This window comes from Xenia sp. Carnegie-2017, unplaced genomic scaffold (genome assembly GCF_021976095.1).
Source record: "Xenia sp. Carnegie-2017 unplaced genomic scaffold, XeniaSp_v1 HiC_scaffold_13, whole genome shotgun sequence".
Lineage (NCBI taxonomy): Eukaryota > Metazoa > Cnidaria > Anthozoa > Malacalcyonacea > Xeniidae > Xenia > Xenia sp. Carnegie-2017.
In genome coordinates, this window is record NW_025813436.1 from 281,245 (window position 1) to 304,231 (window position 22,987).

General features: G+C 37.4%; 2 long non-coding RNA genes across 3 annotated transcripts; one reads left to right on the plus strand and one right to left on the minus strand.

The window, feature by feature from the left end:
- Positions 1-2,985: 2,985 nt before the first annotated feature.
- On the plus strand, positions 2,986-20,342 carry LOC124459522. Of its 2 annotated transcripts, XR_006953690.1 has the most exons (5): positions 2,986-2,996; positions 8,652-8,656; positions 8,906-8,915; positions 14,683-14,684; positions 20,275-20,342. It is a non-coding gene; the product is annotated as an uncharacterized LOC124459522 (long non-coding RNA). The 2 variants fall into 2 exon arrangements; XR_006953691.1 differs by lacking the exons at positions 14,683-14,684; positions 20,275-20,342 and adding an exon at positions 16,958-17,023.
- Positions 20,343-20,501: 159 nt separating this feature from the next.
- LOC124456879 lies at positions 20,502-21,037 on the minus strand. The gene is made up of 2 exons (XR_006952527.1): positions 20,991-21,037; positions 20,502-20,796 (listed from the first exon to the last, which is right to left on the minus strand). It is a non-coding gene; the product is annotated as an uncharacterized LOC124456879 (long non-coding RNA).
- Between the last annotated feature and the right edge of the window lie 1,950 nt (positions 21,038-22,987).

The following is a 22,987-nucleotide window of genomic DNA, read 5'->3' on the forward strand; positions in this document are numbered from 1 at the left end:
CAACTAAACGTTGCACAGAATATAGGCATTTCTCTGGAATAATTCCCATTTAAGTCATGTCAACCAAGCATCCAGAGCATCCCTGTTGTTATATTGCATAAAACTTTCTCTTCTGCAACATCATATACAACGTCGCCTTTATAGAGGTCATCCACAACCATAATGTTATATTTGCTTTTCATCAAGGAAAGCGTCGTTCTACGATAAAAAGACAATCACAAATTTTAGAAATTAAGCTTGAGGCAACAACAACAATAACAACAACAATAAAATTTTATTTTCACTCTTGAAGTTCTTACAAACACACTATTACAAGTCCATATTACAATTTTTTCAATTTGGAGTGAGGGCCACCTATAATAACCATATATGGGCTAATCGAGACAGGTGACCGAACACAACAGAAATCGAGACTGAACAATAATGCCTTCAAAGCCTATGCTTTTATTTGGTGCACAAGTTACTTTTGGTTATGTGAGAAACAAAAATGGAGTAGTATACATGGTAATACTCATTTTATAGTAAAGATATAGTGCAAATCTTATCTTAACAACTTTGAATTATAGCTCCTTTATTAACATAGGGCCCCCTTTCTGTTTGACTGCTTGAACACATCTATAGCAATTTTGATAGCGGTATAAACATTACATACTGAAAAGTTTTTACAATAAGGTTGATCTATTATAAGTGCTCACGTACCATGCCAGAAAGTTTAGACCAAAGTTCAATAGCAGCACGCTTTTGTCTTAAAGTCTTGAACATATCACGAAACTCTGCCCTGTGTTGGAAACAATTCCCCATCAATCTTTGCATCTGTGATTTAAGGTACATATGTTTTCTTTGTCTACACATTACAAAGCCTAGTAGCAAGCTTGTAGAAAAAACCCTCTTTCAATATTAAACAATCATTGAATGCTCTTGCTCCAAGCTCGAGTTTCTGCACGAACGGTAAGTTTACTATACTATTAGCGGATTTATTCAAAGCATTTCAGACATTGAGTTCTATAAAAACTGGAGATGCATGTACAAAAACAAATCCTACAATTGTTGCGAAAAAGGCCATTACATGAAAGAAAGCAAAAAAGTAATGAGAATAAATGAGCTAACATTTCTCTCGTGATCTGCTGAGATAAAATATGATATATTTTGTTTCGTGCAGACTACAAACTTTGATATCGAGCAAATCATTGAACGACAGTTACGGCACATCTGCATTCATATGTGCCCAACAAATATTTCGTTCGTCAATAATTAAAAAAGGCATCCGTCGTAGAAGCTGACAACTAGCAACCACAGTAGACTCGCTTTTGTGAAATTTAAAGTCAATTTTCAGTTGACTTTAGTAGTATACAGAGCGTCGTTTCTGGCCCACCTCACACCTTGAGACCTATAATACACAAATCTAAGCGCCTCAGCCCTAGCTCGCGTACGTATGCTAGCATAATTACAGCGAATGTCAAACCCAGGACAAAGGCAGGAACCAAAGACGGCCGGCCCACCCCCCGCACCCGCGTGGCCGGCCATCAGGGTCTATTAGTTCTGATGTTATTATTATTTAGAAGTAGCGTATAGTAGGGTACGTGTTAAGATGAATAGTGAATCCAAAAGACGAGCAAAAAGAGAGAAGAGAAAGAGAGAAAAAATTGAATAATAAAATAATAAGACAAAGAGAAGAACATCTTAAATTACAAACCAGGCTGCTAATACAGACAGGTACGATACAATTAGATGAATAATATTTATATAGTATATAGAATCGAGATGGACACTGTTAGAGAGATTCTGCTACTATATAAACAGGGTGTTATAAGTGGAAGAGCTCTAAACTCATTCCTTGAAGCTTTTCAACCACTAGCATCTACATCAAGAAAGCGTACTAATACAGCTCCACCTGAACCTCCTTCGGCACCCCGTAATTGCAGACCTATTAAGCCTAATGACGTAATAGAAAGTAGACCACCCGTTATAACAAATTCTGTAGGTTGGGAAGCTGCGTATTGAAATATGAGTGACCCAGCGTTAATACACTATAACGCACTTCAGTTTCTAAGTGCAATTCCTCCAAAAACTAAAACTCCGACGCCTCCGGCGGCCGGTTCACCGTTTGGTGAAGTGTTCTTATTCATTTCTAGATAATGAAGGAAAGCCTTTGGAATCGTCTAGCGCTTCGTGTAGCAAATTTTCATCAAGGAATCGTTGAAGATTCGGGTATTATGCTTTCTATAGTGAGTGTGATAATTACTCTAGCAGTTCCCATCTGTTGAACAACTAATGTTGCATCAGCAGGTAAGTCTACATCTATAAAATCGCTATAGCTACATTCAGAGTTGATATCACCAATACGATGTGTTTTTGTTTTACTTAAGACAAGTAATTTGCTAGGAGATTGAAGTACTCGTAGCGCCCCTGCACTTGTAAAACATTTTCCACTTAGTGATATTCGGTAGAATCCAGCGGTTTCGATGGTGATTGTAGAAGAATCTTCTTCACTTTTTTCACACATCGCGACATTGGTCCAATCTGAACCTCTTTCCAGTGACTGAAGTACCAGCTTGAGTGTACATGTCTACTGGAATTTCTAGTCGTTTTTTATGTTTTTCACGTCTTCTATGATGTTTTACACGACGGGCTTGTTTGTTTTTTGCCGGATGTAGCAAAGCTTCGAGAGCCTCACGCGTAGGTTTATCTACGTCTGAATAGTTCCAAGAAGATATGACTATTTTTTCAACACTAGAGTTATATTCTAGTTGGAATTTTTCAAAATTTTTCTCTCTATTTTGTCGTAAGTATACTTCTACTGCTCGGCGAAAGAGATCATTTGTTGATTCAAATTCATGAACTGGAGTTTCAGCTGCGTTAGACATTGTAATTCTATATATATTATAAAAATTTATTGATTTACAATTAAGAATACTCTAAATAGTGTACCTCATATCTTCGCGTCCAGTTAATGGGAATTGTACTAACATATGACATCAATTTGTTAGTGGTATCATGTACGAAACTAACATAGGGTCCCCAATTTTGTTGAAATACGGTGGATCTAATATTAAACCACTCGTTTTGAGACCGTTCAAACCAAGTGTTTAATAATGCTATTTTATTATTTTCGAGTGTTTTTCCAGTAGGAAACGTTACTAAAGTTACATTTACTCCGCTCATATTTGGTGGGTAAAATCCATAAGGAGAGTTCAAAACAGGTTGATCTCCTTGGTCTCATTTAAGCCCATCAGCTCCTGGTTGTCCTTGAGGTCCTTGACGTCCTGAAGGCCCCACGGCTCCAGTATCTCCTTTAGGCCCTTGAGGACCTCTAGGACCTGTTAGACCTCTAATGCCTTGTTGCCCTTGAGGCCCCTGAGGCCCTGTGGCTCCAGTATCTCCTTTAGGCCCCTGAGGCCTTGTGGCTCCAGTATCTCCTTTAGACCCCTGAAGCTCTGTGGCTCCAGTATCTCCTTTAGGCCCTTGAGGACCTCTAGGATCTGTTAGACCTCTACCGCCTTGTTGCCCTTGAGGCCCCTGAGGCCCTGTGGCTCCAGTATCTCCTTTGGGCCCTCTGTCCCCAGGGTCACCTTTATCTCCCTTAGCTCCTCTTAGGCCTCTAGGCCCTGGTGGTGCTGGTTTTCCAGATCCATAATCATCATCAGTTCCACCGATTACTAAAGTTGCCATTAGTTTGATGCGATGTTTATATACATACTATATATAATAGAAAAAATTTTTATTAATTACTGGATTTATATTTGACCGCGAGAGAAATCTATGACGAGCCTCCAGCCAGACCCGCGATTTTTTTGAAAGCTTGAGCTTTACCTTCACGGCGTGCGCTTTCAGCAGCGGCGGCAACAGCTTCTTCTTTTTCACGCTCCAAGTTCTCTTTGAGTCGGGCAGCCTGTTTCTTATGCATCGGAGCGTCGAATTCATCTTGGATAACGCTTTTACAATCGTTAAAACGCCGCATTCGATCTAGAACCTGTTCAAACATCTTCATGTGAGACTCGGCTGTCACTGAGAGCACGTGACGTAATATCACCAACAGTCATCAGAATCGTCGCAGCAGAATGGGCTTTGCGGTCGTGATTTCTAGCCTTTTTCTCGAGCTTTTTACGAACAACATGCCCAACACCTGAGATTACCACGCCAGCGACAGCAAGAGCTTCAAGTGCGGCCCACACCAGTTAGAACCTCACACCTCACGCTCTTGGCGGAGCTCTGCCTCAATGTTTGAAATGCGAACAAGGCGAAAGTTGCTCGTTTCGACTGATGGACGGGGTGAAAGAACGTCTTCTACCCATTGGTATTCATATTTACCTTTTAAATCCGGATATATACGTGGAACTGGCCTAGGAACGTCTACTGGCTCGACTGGAGGTACGCTTGCAGTTGCCATTTTATAGCAGTACTATATATATAAATGCAGAAAAATTGGTCTGTTTGTCTGATGTGATGTGATATGGCTCTCATAAATTTCGACCCACCGACAGCTAAAAAATCAAAGCGCCACCATTGGATGATGCCCGAAAGCCATTATCTGATCGTAGGCCCTACTAATTCCGATAAAACAAACCTTTTAATTAACATGATTATGAGTTGGCTTGATTTCCCTAAATTAACTATTTACACAACAAGTCGCGACCAGGAAAAATATCAGATTCTATCAGAGTTCTACGAAAGCATCTGCCTGGAAGAATGTGTTGAATTAAGAGAGCCTGATGATGTAATTACAGTAGAGGAGTTGGACACTAATCCCGAGACAGTAGTCTTTGACGAGATTCGGCTGGATTCAAAAAGCTTAAACCCAATCAAAGAGTATTTCTCAGCAAGTCGACATAAGAATGTCACAGCCATATACTTACGCAAAGCTACTATGACGTCCCCAAGTATATTCGACGAAATACCGGCTGTATTGTGCTTATGAGAGGTCTTGACCAGCGCGACGTGAGAGAAATCGCAGCTGACCACGCTGATGGTATTACAAAAGAGCAGCTAGCGGCGGCTTACCATGAAGCCACTGAAAAGAAGTACGACTACTTTATAATCGATCGTACTGCAGAGGAGGTTCCTATTCTCTATCGGAAGCGTTTTGACGGAATTATGGTAGTCCCGAAGCGGTAATCCATTCTCTGAAGGCATCATTAAACTTATTCTTGTTGGCTCTTTTATATTTTGGAAGATGAGGAGTAACCGCCTGCATTATAGCTTTGACGGTTTCAGCAGGCCAACCCGAGGCGTCGTATTTTTGACAAATCGGAACAAACTTTGCTATGAAAGAGGGGTAATTTAAAGGCACTCCAGTAGACCAAGACACATCAGCCGCCATACAGATTACATGGTTCAATTGAATTACGTTGAATGGAATTTTGTGCTTAGAGCAGATTTTATACATATACGTTTTTACCTTATAAAAATGAGAGTCACGTGACTTCTCGCGAGGTTCTATAGACGATTTTTCTGTATCACGTGACTCTTCATCCGATTCCTCTCTATTAATAACAGGCGCTCGCAGGGTAAAACGTGGTTTATTATCTTCAGATTGTGAATCAATAGATGCTAGCACGGACTGTATTTCAGGTAGATTATAATTTTTCATTACACCATACGGGTCGTCCATTTTTTTGTCCTATTATATAGTAAGATAAAAATATTTTATCTATCTTCATCTATCTTGAGATTGAAGTTCAAGTATGTTCAGGTCAGTTGCATCTATGGAAGAGCGCGAAAAATTAGTCCAAGAGTTTGTAAAAAACCACGCGGAACTCAAGCGGCGCCAAGTCGATTTCAAAGTGTCTCGACAGCACGAAGGAGAATTGTTTGAAAGGGCGTATGAGCCAATTGTTAATGCTGAAAAATCTGTAGCAGAAGCTATTAACAAAAAACAAGACGAAGAAATTGAAGGGTTGCAAGAGGTCACTCAAGCGGTTGAGAACACTCAAAAGCAGTTTGTCCAACGGCTAGATGATCTAGTCCTGTTAACAAAAGACAAAGCATCTTGGAAGGTTATAGAGAATTCAAATTTGCTTGATCGGTTGGAGGCTGGTGAGTATATAAACGACGTAGATTTTGAAAATCTTGGAAAATCTATCGACCCGTCTACAAGAAAAACCGCTTCTCCAGCTAACCGTGAGCTAGTTAAAAAAAACCTCGAACGTTATAATGCTCTAAAAGAAAAAAGAAGTCGCCCCAAACAACTCTTTAAAAAAACACGAACAGGAACTGGAGTGCACTATTATAATAGCCCATCAGAACTTATCGACCGCCTTCATCTTTCCTGCAAGTCTGTAGAGGCTGGTAATGACTCTGGTGAGTTGAAAAACGATATTGAAGCGATTCTAAAAAAACTGACAGACGAAAGTGCGATATCGAAAAGTTATTAACGAAAAATTAGAAATAAATACGTAATAAATTAGAAAAAAATTAAAATTTCTCCTTATATTATACATAGCTATTGCTTAGTCTGATGTGATATGTTACGTTTAGTGTTATCAATATAACCATAATGGCTGGAGTATTAGAAGACGAAATCAGCATCGAGATAGACTCAACAAGAGCCATTGCGGCGCACGGTGGAGAAGCGAATGACTTTCAAATTGGCTTTAGGCCACCTATACCTTTAGAGGCTAACAAAAAATATCAAGTGGCTCATACTGAAGCTAGTTTGTGGAATTCGTGGGAAAATGTCACTACGAAAAGCAATCAACTATTGTTTGAGATTAGAAGAGGAAACTATGGCGATACTGATGGTGCACAGAGAGGAGAGCTTAAACAGACTCCAATTAAGAGGCAAAAAATCACAATACCCCCAGGCGCTTACAAAATTCGCGACATCAATCAAGCTATTGAAGATGCTATGGAATCATTGGGGGTAAAGTTCGCACATGAAGATGAGATCACGAGACCTGATCCACCCTTTGTGCTTTCAGTAAATATTCCTACATCAAAATCTGCGATTACTGTTAAAGGTGACCTTGTAGTTTCCTTTAACACAGATAACAGCATAGGCCCTATTCTTGGGTTTGCTGTGGGTGGAGGTGATATTACTAGAGGAAAGACTTTAAGTCAGAATCTGTAATTAACATTACAGATATACAGAAGATCCATATTCACTGCTCGCTTGTTAATTCAAGTATAGTAAACGGGAATCCTAGTGATGTTATTAAATCGTTTACTCCAAACGGAGGACCAGGACGTTTGTTGAAAATAAGTCCTAGTCCACCGACGTACTTACCCCTCATAAAAACTAGCCTTATTACTAAAGTGAGAATGGAAATCACTGATCAGTCAGGAAATAAAATTGATTTAAATGGTGAGCAATTAACTTACACTTTAAACATCCGTCCAAAAATGTGATTATACACGCTCATAAGCGGACTCCGATTCTGAAGCTGTTGTTATAATGGCTTATTTTTCCATATATATAATATACTAGGAAAAATGTTAATTCCTATGATTATACGTGGTATAGTTCGTCGAAAAATTGTCGGGGGGTCATTGATTGGAAACCTCGTGAGCCTTGCTGGTAAGGCAAAGGGTGCGCTATTCAGTGCGGGTAAGTCCGCAGCTGCAGCCTTAGGATCTCGCGTAGGCAAGTTTGCTCCAAAAATCAAGAATGTGGCCGTGGCGGCTGGTAAAAAAGCAATTCGTGACACGGCTACAGCAGCCAAAGAAGCTGCTATATCGACTGCAAAAGAGCAGTCCTCGCCTGAAAACATAAGCAGTCTTCTTGCCGATCTCGCCCGCGGAAATGTTAAAGGAGTGGCAAGAAAAGCTAAATCACGTGCATCTGCAGTGGCTCGTGCTGGGGCTGAAGCAGGTATTAGAACTGTAAAAACGTGCGCAAAAAGTACTCGCCTTGCTTTAACGAAAGAAGCTAGAGCTAAACTTAATGAGCAGGTTGAGACTTCTGAAGCTAGAAAAGCTCTAGTATCGCGCGCTGAAAGCCTTGCTAAGCAACAGCTGACTTCTCGAGACTTAGGTATTCTAAGCAACCTCGTGTCAGGTAACGGCATGATGTATGCCTAAATATCACATCGGAGTAATCATCACATCAGACTAAATATCACATCGGACTAAACATCAGAAATAAAAATTAAACTACATCAGTCTGATGATCGGCAGACGCAAATTTTTTATAGTATATATATACTGTACGAAGTACAAACTATCATAACAATGGGTACGGACATGATATTCCCAGCACTTCGACTCTTTGACGAGCCCATCGTTGACCGCTCTGTTTAGCGTCTGCAGTACGAAAGAGTTCTTCCCCGCGATCCAAATGTCGATAATAAGAATATCAATATCGACACTGAGAACGCTGACCAGCTTATATAGCATCACAGAGCCCTTCTTGAAGTCCGAGGTCGCGTGGTAAAGAACGATGGCACCAATTATGATGCCACCGACAATTTCGCTCTGGAAAATGGTGGCTGGAGCCTGTTTGAGACGGTCCGGATCCAGGTTAACAAAAAGACCGTTAAAGAAATAAGTCAGTAAGCTTCAACTGTCAACACGATCATGCGGCTTGTAACTGATTCGGATGATTCGTCCTGGAGCACTGCCACGAGTGCTTTCTGGTACCGCGACACTGGAACTGGTGCACCTAATCCTAATCAGTTTGTGAACAGAACTACCGCTCAGTTGCTTCCTACTGCTAGCGTAGGTAACGGTGTCGCTCTGAATGGCGGCAATTTCCGGGCTAACTTTAACTTAAACCTCAACGCAACAGAGAACCCTAACTTCAACATTAGTTTCGCCAGTCGCCGCCAGCTCTGCGCGGGCGCCAAAGACGTTACCATGATGCTTCCCCTCGCTGACATCCTAGGCTTCGTCAAAGACATTGATTCAGCTTTCATAGGTATAAAGTTCAATCTGAATCTCACTCGCGCTCTGCTGAAAACTCGCTTCATAGAGTAAATGGGGTAGATGCTGGAAAATTTAAGATAAAACATCTTTCGCTCTGGGTTCCTTTCATCAGACCTTCGATCGAAGTTCAAACCAGATATAAAGCAAGTTGGTTGCTGGTATGCACACGCATGCTATACTTTGAGAAAGGTCGTATTTACTGAGAGAGATTCACCAGAGGTCAAACCAAAATCTCGTGGCGTGTGACGACAAACGGAAGTGAAGAGCTACCAACACACATCTTCGTAGCGTTCCAAGATGCAGAGCGCATAGACAATCAAGAACAAACTATACATGTGTTTGATAATGCTAATTTGTGTCAGATTCATGTGCGGTTAATAACAATCACAAGTATCCTGAAGAAGAGCTTGAAGTCAATTACGCAGATGCTAAAGAAATTACAGCAGGGCTTACATGATGTTCCAAGACGCTGCGATGAAATACAGCGACCCGGATACAGGCTCTCAAGTAAGCTTAGGAGACTTCGCAAACCTCTTTCCTATTTACCACTTTGACGTTAGTCATCATCCTGAAGCTTTGAATAAAGCTCCGGAAAACATTGATGTTCGTTGGACCTTAGGTGGCCCTTTTAATAGTGCTATTAATGCCGGTGGTGAACAGGCGTACCACGTGTACTGCTTCGTACTTAGCGAGCGTTTCCTTCGGCTCAATGCTATTGACGGTAAAATGGACATAATATAATAGTTTGGTCAGATGTGATATGTTGATATTTATAGGCAAATTGTTTTACAAGTGCACAAAATGTCGGACATTGATAACCCAATATTTGTTGAAGCTCTCAGACCCGCCATGGAGCGAGTAATGACTCAGGAATTTAAAGGCGCTGGTATTTATCTTCCTGGGTCAAGAATTATAGAAAGTGGTAGCTTTATTGGAAATCTTGTTGGAAAACCCATACCTACGGTCACTAAACTCATACCAAAAGTGTTACCGTCTCTAGGCCTAGCAGCTATATCAGGTGCTATCACCGGCATCACACAAAAAGCAGTAGTTGGTAGTGGTATAGTTAGGAGAAGAGGTATCACACCATTTAATACACCTGAGTATAATCACAGTCGTCTTGGTTTCGGTAGTAGCTCTGGTAAGAAAGGTCGTTCTAGACAGTGGCGTAGCTAGCGAAAAACATTTGGTCGGGCTCACGAGGCGCCACCATGGTTGGCGCCGAGCGATAAAATTTTCCTAATTTAGACTCCCTAGAACGTCGAAAACGACTATCTTAGAAAGCAAATGCGTGATATTTATGCAGGAAATAGAACCATTTTGCTTAATTTAAATTGCCGAAGGATCTTATAGTAAAGCAGAGAAACAGTTCAAAAATAGTTGCAGATATGTCATTTATTTTCTCAACACCACATACATAAATAGATACCTATGTACATCTTGTAAAGAAACTTTGACAAAAGAACCGAAAAGGATCAGATTTGTCATCAACAACTATCAAAAGTTGTGATGCCGTTCATTGTCGTGCTGAAATGACAGTCATCATTGCCTGCATTAAAAAGTTCCCGGAAAAAATCTCACATGGCATGGACGTAAGACATCATCAGCTTGCTATCAGCTATATATGAATACCTATTTGTATAAGAAAGCAAGTTTTCGTGGTTTTTCAATGAACTTCTTTACTACCACATCATGCAAATTGGCGTCTTCTTTCCTGACAATATGTCTTTGTGAATGGAAATCCTGCAAAGAGAACAAAAACGTCCTTGGCTCATAGTATTTGTAAGATAATTTTTTTCCCTCTTCAAACAAGAAAATGACCTCTCAACTGAAGCACTTGTAATTGACAAAACCCCATTTATCTTTAACAGATTTACAACTTCTGCAATACTAGATTGTAGATGGAGCTGAAAAATATATTTCAATAGTTCATCGCATGAATCACGGTGAAAGTCTTTATCTCTGTAAATAAAACAAAGTTTGCTAACTAGCATTGGTATGTCAAACATATCACCATAAACCTCCTTTAGAAGATTTATATTTTCTCAGGGCACTTCACCTTTCCACATCTTAAACACCTTAGGGTTAACAAGGGCTAAAAATCTAAAACGCTCTATATCCTGAAATCGCTCAGTCAGCATAGTCACAATTTGTAATTATGCCGTTGGTCATACCTGGTTACTGGTGGTCACACTTTCTCATCAGCCAGGTCGTACACCTGACAATATTCTGTATCATTTCTCAGAGAAGCAACAAAGGCCTTGAATCTCTCAACCCTACTCACTCCATAATGAGAGTCAGTGTCCTTGTCTTGCAAGATAGAATAAAGTATAGATGACTGCTCAAAAATTCTCTGAAAACATGTACCAAGAAACAAAACAAGAAGCCATTAAGGTAGCCAAGTAAACCAGTAGTCTTACTTAACGTTTCATCATCCCAACCTATTGGATTATCAATAAGATTTTCAAATATGTCTATCAGTTTCTCATAGTTAGAATGCAAGACATTGATGACATGAGCCCTATAATACCCTCTTGTGTCACCAGGACTAGGAAACTCAAGCCTATGGGATGATAGTGAAGCTTTTCTTTTTGGGGGAATTGCTTGTAAAGGTGCAGAAAGCACTAATACTAACAAAGAAAATCTTAACAGGTGAAATGGAGGATGCAGCTTGACATAATACTAGATTTAGTCTATTGGCAGCACAGTGAACAAATTGAGCATAAGGATAATCCTGCTGAACTTGAGCTTGAACACCATTGAGATGACCAGACATAACAGATGCACCATCATAAGTCTGTCCAATAAATTTCTCTTTCACATTATTATATTGACTTAACTTACCCTTAACCACTGATGATATAGCAGTTGCAGTCCTATCACAACTAACATCAACAAACCCAAGCTGTCTTTCAATGACACTTTCCCCTTTGTCCATTCGAACAATTACACTCAATTGTTCTTTGGTAGAAACATGAGTTGCCTCATAAACCTGTAAACTTATGAAAGTGCAGCAATCTATTTCCTTTAAAATCTCATCCTCTATTATCTTATCAAGACAATCAATCAAATCATTCTGAATATCAGGAGAAACTCCAGTAAACCGCCCTCCCCCAGCAAGGTGGGTTTCAGGAAGCCTGCCATGTAATCGCCTTTCAAAAACAGAATCCATCTTGGCAAAATTTTCAAGTAGCTCTCTATAATTTCCTCTACTCATGCTGCTACTAGATTCATCATGCCCCCTAAATGCAAGATCTTGCCTAGACAAGTATAAAACAGCTTCTGTTATGGTTTTCAACATTTCCCTGTATTGCCTTACCTCCTCGTTATGACGCTGAATCTCATCATGTCTAGCTTGTGACATGAGACAGTCGACACGAGGCTGAAAACCGTAGGTCTTCCAGGTCTTGTAAGCACCCATGTGCGATTTTTCCTTCTCATGCTTCTTACAATCGGATAGGAAATTCTTCATGTTTTTGAATCCCGTCTGCGTCCATGAAGATGACGATACAGGGCAAAACATAAGACAAGGCCAACAGAACAATTCATTCTTTTCTGAGCTACCACAAAGCCAATCTTTCTTAGAGTACCAACTTTCCTGAAAGCTTCTACTGCCTGTAGTCGCTCCATTACGTGTTGGTGGTACTGCCTTCTCTTCTTACACGATCGGGTTCACAATCGGTCTGCGACAGATATTCTGTTAGATTTCGATTCGCGCCCTTCTGCGCGTAATGAGCGTATTGTAAAACGGTTTGCTAGAGAAACTCTAAGAGCGCGCTAATAACTAACATCGCGATGCATTTTTACAATATCAGACTAACAGACTAATTATTTGTGCATTATATAGAGTTGGCCATCGCTTATTGTTTGTGCTGTAAGAAACGACAACCTGCCTATACAAAAAGCCAACCTAGGGTCACGGGGCGCTGCCGAATCTGTGACAGAGGCGTCTCCAAGTTTCTTTCTAAAAGTGAACTTCTGGATAAAAAAGGAGAGAGAATAAGAGGTTTGAATAGTGCGCTTCCATTCAGTATTAATCCAATTGATTTGGCAATCAAAGCCGCGAATAAAATCAGAAAAGCTTGGTGAACACAACACATAGTCATGTGAAAATGACGGTCGCGTTTTGTATGCGTTGCAAAAGACTGCAACCAGTTATAAGTGGTATAGTTGTAACTTATAACGGCAGCCCCAGACTTGGAGGGCGCTGTGGTGTATGTGTTAGTGCTGTTTCTAGGTTTCTTTCCCAAAGCGAATCTCGTCATAATGGAGGAAAAATAATCGTTTCTACGGAGGGAAGCGTTGTAGTACGCCTCGCAGAGGCGTACTACAGTCCTGCAGGGTACTGGGGCGGCCGTGCTGCTATCCCAAAGCTGGCTAAAGACGCTGGCGTCAGCGAGGATGAGGCTCATGAATGGCTAACAAAACAGGCCATCTGGCAGATCTACTTGCCCGCACCAAGTGCTATCCCCCGACCTAAGTTTGACATCAGCACCCCGAATGAGGTCCACCAGGCCGATCTCTTGTATCTGCCTCACGATCGAGTCCGAAGACGCACATTCAAATACGCATTAACGGTCGTCGACGTAGCAAGTCGGTATAAGGAGGCCTAGGCGAAGAAGAACTAAAGGGCGAATTGAAATGATATGATAAAACTGAATCACAGATAGTCTGAAACGGTGGAAGAGAATTTGAGAAACATATTTATAAAGATATCATTTTGTGTAGTTTTTAAAATTCTACTGTAAAACTCAGATTGTCAAGTAAAAATATCGCTTTGTGTAAAACAGCTAATGTATAACAATAATCATCAAAACTTGAACTCAGTTGTACTTAGTTTTTAGGTATTACAAAAAGTGGCGTACCTTGGTATTTTACAACACGAAGCCAGGCATATACTTCTATATGTTCAGATTCTTCATCACGTAAGCATCACGACACAAATATATTTTGTTAAGTCATAATTACAACTTAATTTCATAGCCGTTTTCATTTGCAAAATTTACGACCAAGAGCTCGAAGCATTGTCCTATAATTTGCTAAGAAAAAGAAGAGAAAGCAAACATTTCAGCTTTAAACAGATCGTTTTAGTAACGTTTGACAAAGCAATCTTCATTGTAAATGTAAGATAAATTTGTAGAGATTTTTGCTCTTCAGTTTATTGATAGGTGTTCATTTTTCATGATGTCATTAAAGGTAAAATATGATGTTATCATCAACAGAAGGGAATAACCAAATTAACAAGGTAACGATATTAAGATAAGACTGTCTTTCTTAACCCTTCATTTTCTAAGTTTCTGTTCCTTTGAGTTTTTGATGATTTTCTTCATGTTGCCATACGGCAACGCTGGGATCGAGAGAAAAGGTGAAAGGGGACTGACGGCAAAATCCGCATTAAGATGAATGGCTTGAACCCCGGAGTATCGTTATATGTTTGTAGAGATGACTACCGCTAAGATTGTCAAAACGTCAGTCAACACGAACATTAACAGTTTTTTCAGAGCTCTACAAACCTGGGCAATCAACATCTACAAATATATAAAAGCAACTATAACATAAACTGCTTACCTATTTTTAATACCAATACGCTGAATATGAGTAGTTATTCCAACAGTTATAATCTTTGTTATTCTCTATGCAAAATCTTGTAGACGGTAGTTGATTAAGTACATTTGCCAAATTTTAGAACAGAAATTAATATTTCTGTACTTCTTTTCAATTCAAACACGAAAATCAATGACAAAAGCGAATATGATTGTAAGTTCACCCATTAACTTAAACACCAAGTAATATTTTGAGCGAGCTGTTAGCAACGATGCAAAGGAGTTTGGATGCAAACAGATCATAGCTGCATGCGCAAGTTTGCAAGTTATTTTTGCTATATAATAATGAAACTTCGCCGTGAACATTATTATCTATTTCTTTTTAAATGCATTACTATACAGTCAGTGAACGCCAAGAAACTTGCATAAAAGCGTAGATAGACCAAATAAACAGTAGCGGAATTCGTCTGGTAAAATTCTGCGGTTATTAGCAATTTTTCTTTTGTACGTAATTGAGAAAAAAGAAGCACATTAGTTTGCTACAGTTGCAAAAGTTGCATTTTTTTTCATTTATTCAGCATATTTTGGATGCTACATGCTCAGCTCCTGAAAAATCAAAAAATGATATTTTTGTGCCTTTTTAACTTGACTTTCAAATGTTTTCTTTAAACTTTCCATGAATATTGCAACAGTAATTGCATCTTTTCAACATTAGGCGTTGAACAACATGCATATGTATCTTAAAGAAAAAAGTATTTAATTAACATTTTTGTAAAAGCTTTTCACAATCTCCAAACAGCAACGACACTCGTCTTGTTTAAACAACAATTCTAAGGTAGAGTGATAACATTTAAACCTGTAGCAAGATTAAAACATGCATGCGTTTTTATAGGACAACATACGCGATATTATCATCATTAATGCATAATCAGAAAAAGAAAAATACAAAATAACGAGAGAATCTACGAATGTTTAATGTTGTTCTATGCCTTATTTGCTAGCACAATACCTTTGTCTGAAATATTAATTGCAGCTAAGTTTTTTTTAAATTCATGTTGTATACCTTGCTAAGCAACCAATTCAAACGCTGTAACCGTTAAGTTTAATAAATTAATGGGATGGTTAGTAATTTAAGAGGGGGAGGTTAGCGTCTATGATATATTTGAAGATTAACAATTTCAACTATTGCATAAAATTACTTACTTGCTTGGATTTCAGTGTTCTGATTGTATGATTTCAAATTGCATGATTTTGATGCAGTTCTTCTCAGCAAATCACAAATGGACGACAGTCTATGCCCATAAAAAGTTTTGATGAGACAAATGTCGCATTGCCAGAAAATTCTGATAAGGTAGGTCGATAGCATGGAGGAAGTAGATGGTCAAGGATTGTTCTTTCCCTAAATATTAATTGGGCTTCAGTGTTTAAAGGAAAATAGAAGTATATTGGAAGTGGTGTAGTACGTATACTTAGAGGGGTTTAAAGGTGTAAATTTTATCTCCATGATTTATTGACAAGACTATTAGATAATGATGACATCTTTTTCTATACGTATAAATTGTTTATATAGATGATAACCAATTGTCAAAATTAGTTTATTTATTTTTATTCGTTAGCATTGAATGATAAATAACTTTTATGACTTGGAATGTTCTTAAAGTTCGGCCAAACAGAACAATGACCCGCGTGTAAACATAAGGTGTCAATTTTTTGGCTGACATTTTAAGATTGTTTCTGTGTTCCCCACGAACATATATGAACATAATGCCATAATTGGAACTTTAAATTTTTTTCTTCAGTTTTCAAAGATTATCGTAATTAAAGAAGGAATCAGAGGTATTGTAGTAACATTTCAATGTCATTTTATTACGTGTAACTTCATGGAAATTTTCGTTTGTTTCAAAATTACTGTTATATGTTTTTACGAGATTTCTCGTCAACTAGTGGTAGATACGTTGGAAGGAGAAAAAATTCATGTAGATAGCGATGTTAAAGGTTCTTTTAAGAACGCGTTGGGCTACATTTACGCCTTTATACTTCGCTGCTTTTTCAATCCATTAATAAAGCTTAAAGAGGTAAGCACGTAGACTTACAAAACAGAAAAATTTTGAAATTTAATATTCTACAGGTTCAATTTTTGAATACTTTTGAAAGTTCTAGCCTATTGTAAGTGTTTTTGTAAGACTACTAGTTTTTCATTTTAGAAAACCTTGTCTTTTCTTTTGTTATTTTTTGAAACAATATGCTCTTGGATAAAAGCGCAACTTCACCAGGTAAAACATTTGAAATTCATCGCCTTTACAAATTAGAGATAATAAAGTAGAGACTTTGTGGTGGTGACAAATCTGAAAATAGTTCTAAAGATAGCAAATAGGGGAGATGACGTTCAAAACAGGGATAAGTTATAAACATAATCCTTTTGTCGGCAGAGGATGGGATTGGTTAACTTAATTAAAACAGCCTCCATGACGCGTAACTGAAAGAATGAACGGCATTTCTTAATGATTCTAAAATTGTCGTGCGAATATGAATCAGCACAATAGGAGTTATTCAAGAGATGTTTACCTATCGCGGAGTCACATGAAACTAAATTACTTTTCTTACAATCACGTTTTGGTTGTTGTCTTGAAGGGACCATTCCATTTCCGATTGAAGTTGGTACGTGCTGTTTGATCCAGTGAAGTCAATTTTTAAATAACTGGAATGATAACTTACGCCAAAAAAATATTTGTCGTTCTCATTCGTCATCACTCGTGTTTCTCGCGTGCTCATAAACAATTCGTATTTTTTCGGATCCTAGACCGAAAAAATACAATTTGACCTCAGTTGATTTCATTTTACTAGTTTTTTCAGTTTTATCTTCACGAAGAACATTTTTAACTATATTTATTTCAATTATACGTTATCCTCAGTGCAAAAGTATTATTACGTTTTTCAAATAAATTTAAAGGATTTTTTGGTATGAATTTTTATTCGAAAAAATTTACATATAGAATAAAAACATATTATAGCTACTATATATTTTTGTCATACACAGTCGATGTATGACTGTCAAACAATGTTAAAGTCTTTAAGGATATTCAATTATTGACATCGAGACGACAACCATTTAGCATTTCAAGCACTATCAAATTCGATGAAAATGACAAAAAATTTTCGCTCTGTAAAAAGTAAAAATGAGGTTTATACTCAATCCTTTTTATAAAACTGGATATTCAAGTTTCTTTTTTCTTCGGAAAAACAGATCTTTAAATCCACTGAAATGACAAAAAAGACAAACACTGTCTGATACCGTAAGAAAATTTACATTCCGATGAAAGGAAAATTTTTGCTTGAATATTTTCTCGTCATATTTTCTTATTGTATTGTCTTTTTAGCATACAGTGTAATTATCAGTTGACTTTTCCTCGTTACAAGTTGTAAGTTACAACGAACTCACTGTAGTAAAGTTTCAGCTGTAAAAAATAACATTTTGCGATGAGTTGGCCTCGTGTGTTGTTTGTCGAGATGTAGTTTATATGTTTATGCTTTTGAAATTTGTATTCAAATTTATATTGGCCGTGTATGTTTGGCACTCAGGGGAATGAAACTGACGTACAAACCGCACAAGAGACTAGGACTTTGGCTTCAATTTTATATCTATAAAATTTAATGTCGTTATCTTTCCAGATATATATATTTATAGGTTTGAGCACTGTGATGACTCTACTATACAATCCATACAATGTGTAACCGCACGTCCTGTATCCCAAGTGCAGGAGTCACCATTTTAATATGGTGATAGCCGGGAAGGCACATTGTATATACACTTTGTATATTACGCTCACTGCGAGTGCGTAGTTTGAGCACTGTCGGGCTGTGTAGAGAGTCTCATATGGAGACGTTCACCGTGTTCGCGATATGCAAGGCTCACCTTTATAGGTTTGAGCACTGAGGCACAGAATAGATACATACAGAAGCGCCACTCGATGTCGGAAGCTTTGATGTTCGTGTCCCCTGTTTTGAGTTCTACAATCCGGTTATTTTAAACGGCGGCATAGTTTCCAGCCAGATGAGTGCAGCCAGATCGTAATATAATATATAGTTGTACGGATGGGTTTTGGCAAATAAACCCAAATATTTCTATAGATTGACCATTTTTTTAATATTTTGTTGTGTGGATACAGTTAACACATCAAGCTCTCAGCAATTTATCATTAAATCGACGTCCGTTTTGATAAATGAGGGTTTATTCGGAATATTTACAAAGTAGATATGTATCCGACGAGATGCGTACTTGGTATATGGTTTGTCGTCAGTTTTAATTTTATCATATAAGAATTCTGCGGAGAATCTTGAAGACATTTGTTCTAACATTTGAAATCTCGGTCGTGGCTGAAGCAAGTGACAAATCAAATTATCCTCCTGTTAGTTTATATATTGCAAACAACGTTTGGCAGGACATTCGAATCACCAAAATTGTCTACCCAGGTGTTTTAAACTATCCGAAACGATGCTGCATGACCACTATGAAAGTCCTCTGATGCCAAAATATTTTGTATTCATCACAGTTGTGACTTGTGAAGCTTGAATGACTTTTTGAGCAAGTTGGAACATAAGCAGCAGCATGTTGGCCTCCACCAATAAAGTGCTTAAATAGCAATTTGTAAAACATATACTGTTATATGGTCCTCATGACTTAATTTAGTTATTTCTGCCTTTTTAAATGAATGAATGAATGAAAATCTTCATTTTGACACGCTGGCCTTGTCAAATGGGGTTGATTTCCACAAGGGGCGTGCTTTTGTTCAATAACAATTACAAAATTTACTAAGAAATAAATTATCTACAGAAGAGAAGTTTAAATATTTACAGAGTTTAGTTTATTCCATCAGTTACATGTTAAACTAAATCATAAAATGCAAGCAGCAATTTTCTTTTGAAAAAGTGACACGCTTTTGCTATTTCTGATTTCTGCTGGAATTGAATTCCAAACAGAAGCCCCATCATACGCAAAGCTTTTCTTCAAGGAGTTACTACTAGGCATAGGAACATTTAGACAACTTGTAATATTGCGTAGGTTGTAATCAGTGATGTATTTTTTATAGGTAAACAATCTAGTAAGTGAATTTGGTCCAGCATTTTTTAATAATTTAAACACTAGCTTTGCTTTAGCTTTTTTTCTAAGTATTTCAAGAGGTTCCCACTTCAATTCTTGTAATACGTTACAATAATCGACATCATTGCCCATGCTTATGATAATTTTTGCAGCTCTATTTTGAAGTTTTTGTAGTCTTTTGGACTGAGTTTCTCCCAATACACCCCAAACTTCACAGCAATATGTGAAGTAAGGATGTACCAGGGCATTATAAATAGAGATAAGTGTTTGCTTGTCTGTGTATTGCTTTAATTTTCTAAGGGCGGAGATATCGGATGCTACTTTTTTGCAAATTTTATCAGTGTTACTCTTTCAAGATAAGTGTTGGTCAATTATTAAACCCAAACTTTCGTACTCATAACAAGTAAATGAGCCTATGATCAGCCTTTTTAAGTTCAATCAGGAGATTATTTATATATTTGACATGGATGCTTATTGATGATGTGAGAAGTGAACATAAAAAAGCTTCCTGAATGCTTTTGTGAATTGGATTGGTGTTGGCTTGGCACAGTTTCCCCCTGTCAAATTTTTTAAAAAAGTTTTCTGGTGTATCTGTGCTTCACCTTTTGATAAACATTTTACTGTGTAAAGTATTACGATTTAAATAATGGCATTCAGAGTAACTATAACTGGTTTTTGTCAGAATAAGTTCTGTTTGTGACCTGATTACTTACAATAAAAATTTTAATTTACTGAATGAAGTTTACGGATTTTAGCAAAAATTAAATGTTCGAGCCCTTTGTTGCAATAATTTCTCTCTGCTGGTTGATCAATGCGGTGAATCAAATATAATTCTACTCATTTTCCACATACAATTTTTGGTCACAACTCACAAGTGAAGTTTAACCAATGAGGTAAGCTGTAGGAGCTTGACAATATGTTTGACATAATGGTAAAGTTGTTAATTTAATTGTAACAATTTATAAATAACTTTATTCTTTAAAAAATTGTAATTTCATACATTGTTTATTAAAAATAAGACAACAAAAAACATCTTTATTTGTAAGTTAATACAAATTTGACAGACATGATAGCCACAGGAACTCAATATACAATTACAAATAAAAACTTTCAATTACAATTATGCAGACAAGCTACATTGCAAATAAAAAGCCCCGATTCAAGAATCAAATATAAATTAGTTTAGTCCAAATTTTATACTAATAACGTCTTCATCTGAAGAACGTTCTTTACGCACAGTAGGTCATTTTATCGCTTCTATCAAATCCGTTGACCATTCTAATAGGAAACTCTTTACTAGAAAATACAGAAACGGAATCACACTAAATATATTTATTACTTTTGTCCTAAATTATAAATTCTTAGGGCAACTGCCGTTCAATATAAGAGACGTTCTAAACATGGATCTCGCATACAATTCAAGGCAAGAAACTATAAAACCCGTAAAATTATATTTGAAGAACGTATTTTACAACAAAACTGTTTCTCACCTCATATGCTTGGTATCCTATCCGATGGCATTAAAAATTTTGTCCTTAAGTGAATTTAAATTCGTCAAATTTTCGAAAAACAACTCTTCATAATATTAATCTATGTACATTCTGGCCAGTTTATCTGGCTGGAGTAATGGCGGACGCAAAAGATGCGCACTTAAGAACTGGGTACAAGTAGGGGACAGATTTTTTGCTGAGTGGCGCTTCTGTATGTATCTATTCTGTGACTGAGGTAACTCTACAATACAATCCATACAATTTATAACCGTACGTCCTATGTTCCAAGTGCAGGAGTCATCATTTTAATATGGTGATGTGGTGATAGCTAATTTGAAAAAAAATAAGGATATTGTAATTTGCAAACCAGACAAAGGCTCTGGTGTAGGGATTTTAGATAGAGAGGACTATAATAGCAAAATGCTAAACATTTTGTACGACAAGAACAAATTTTGCAAGCTTGGTAAATTGCCAGATTGCGACAAAACCTCTTCAATAGAAAGGATATTACAAACACTTCTCTTTGAATTAAGAAAATCAAATCAAATCAGTGAGAATTTTTATAATTTAGTTCGCCTAACTGGTGCAGAAAGACCACGTATGTATGCATTGCCTAAAATCCACAAAGAGGGAGCGCCACTTTGACTAATTCTTGTCATAATTAACTCAGCTCATCATGAGTTAGCTAAACTACTGTTAGTTGTACTTTCACCTGTTTTAGAGAAGTTTTCAATGCACACTTTAAAAGCTCATTTACTTTTACTAATTAACTCGAACAACTAGATTATTCTGCTCATCCTAATCTGACAATGCTCATCCTAATCTGACAATGCTTATCCTAATCGGACAATGTGCTCTTTTGATGTAACCAGTCTTTTTACAAAGGTGCTTTTAGAAAAAACCGTCGAAATCTGTGTTGATAATCTTTTTCACTCGGACATGGCTGTACCTCACATATCCGAGGAGTCTTTTAGAGAATTAATGTTAGCGGCCACTAGAAGAGTTTAGTTTAGTTTTAATGATATCATGTACAAAAAAATTTATGTGTTGGCTATGGGTTCCCTGTTGGACCAGTACTTGCAAAAATTTTTGTATGCTATTATGAGTGTAAGATTTTCGCCTCTTCTGGGCCTGCGGAAGTGCTGTTGTACAAACGTTACGTTGACGACACTTTTTCCCTTTTTCGTAACGACAAAAATTGCCATTTATTTTTACATAAACTCTGTTCTCTTCAACCTTCTTTAAATTATACGTTTGAGCATCAACCAAATTGTCAGTTAGCGTTTTTGTATGTTCTTGTCCATAAACGCAATTGTCAATTCCTTACAAGCAATCATCGTAAGGCTACTTTTACGGGTTTGTACACACATATGATATTCAAATGTATTATCCTTCTTTTATTGGTAAAACTTATATGAAGTCCATTATGTATTACTAAAGTAAATATTTTACTGATTGCATTCGAACAATGTGTATTGTGATCGTTATTCATACCCTTAAATATCATCATCTTTTTCTTGTATTTCTGCGCTGACAGCATCAACGTCTTCATTATCATCATCGATATCTATTCGAATCTATTTTATTATTATCGATATCTGCTTTAACGACTTCAATATTCACCTTATCGTCAAATTGTTTATAATTTTAGGCTGACTTGAAATTTTGTATTGAATTATGGAAGAAGAAGGCATAAAAGTGTAAAGAAGTTGTTGGAACATCTTTATCCTGCCTAGTTTACAGAAATGGGGAAACTTTATGATGAACAGTGTACTATCATGCAATCTGTGAGTTATTATTTATTATTTGGCCACTTATTACCATTTGTGTTCAACTGGTAACTGTCACCGAATTTTTCGCGTTTATTTACGTATCAAACGTCACTTTTGTCAGACGAAACGTCAGGTTTCAACTGGTAAACCTTACGTTTGTTCAAATCGCGGATTTCTAAATTTTGTAACAGCTCTTTCTTATATTATATGGTCAATTATCAAACT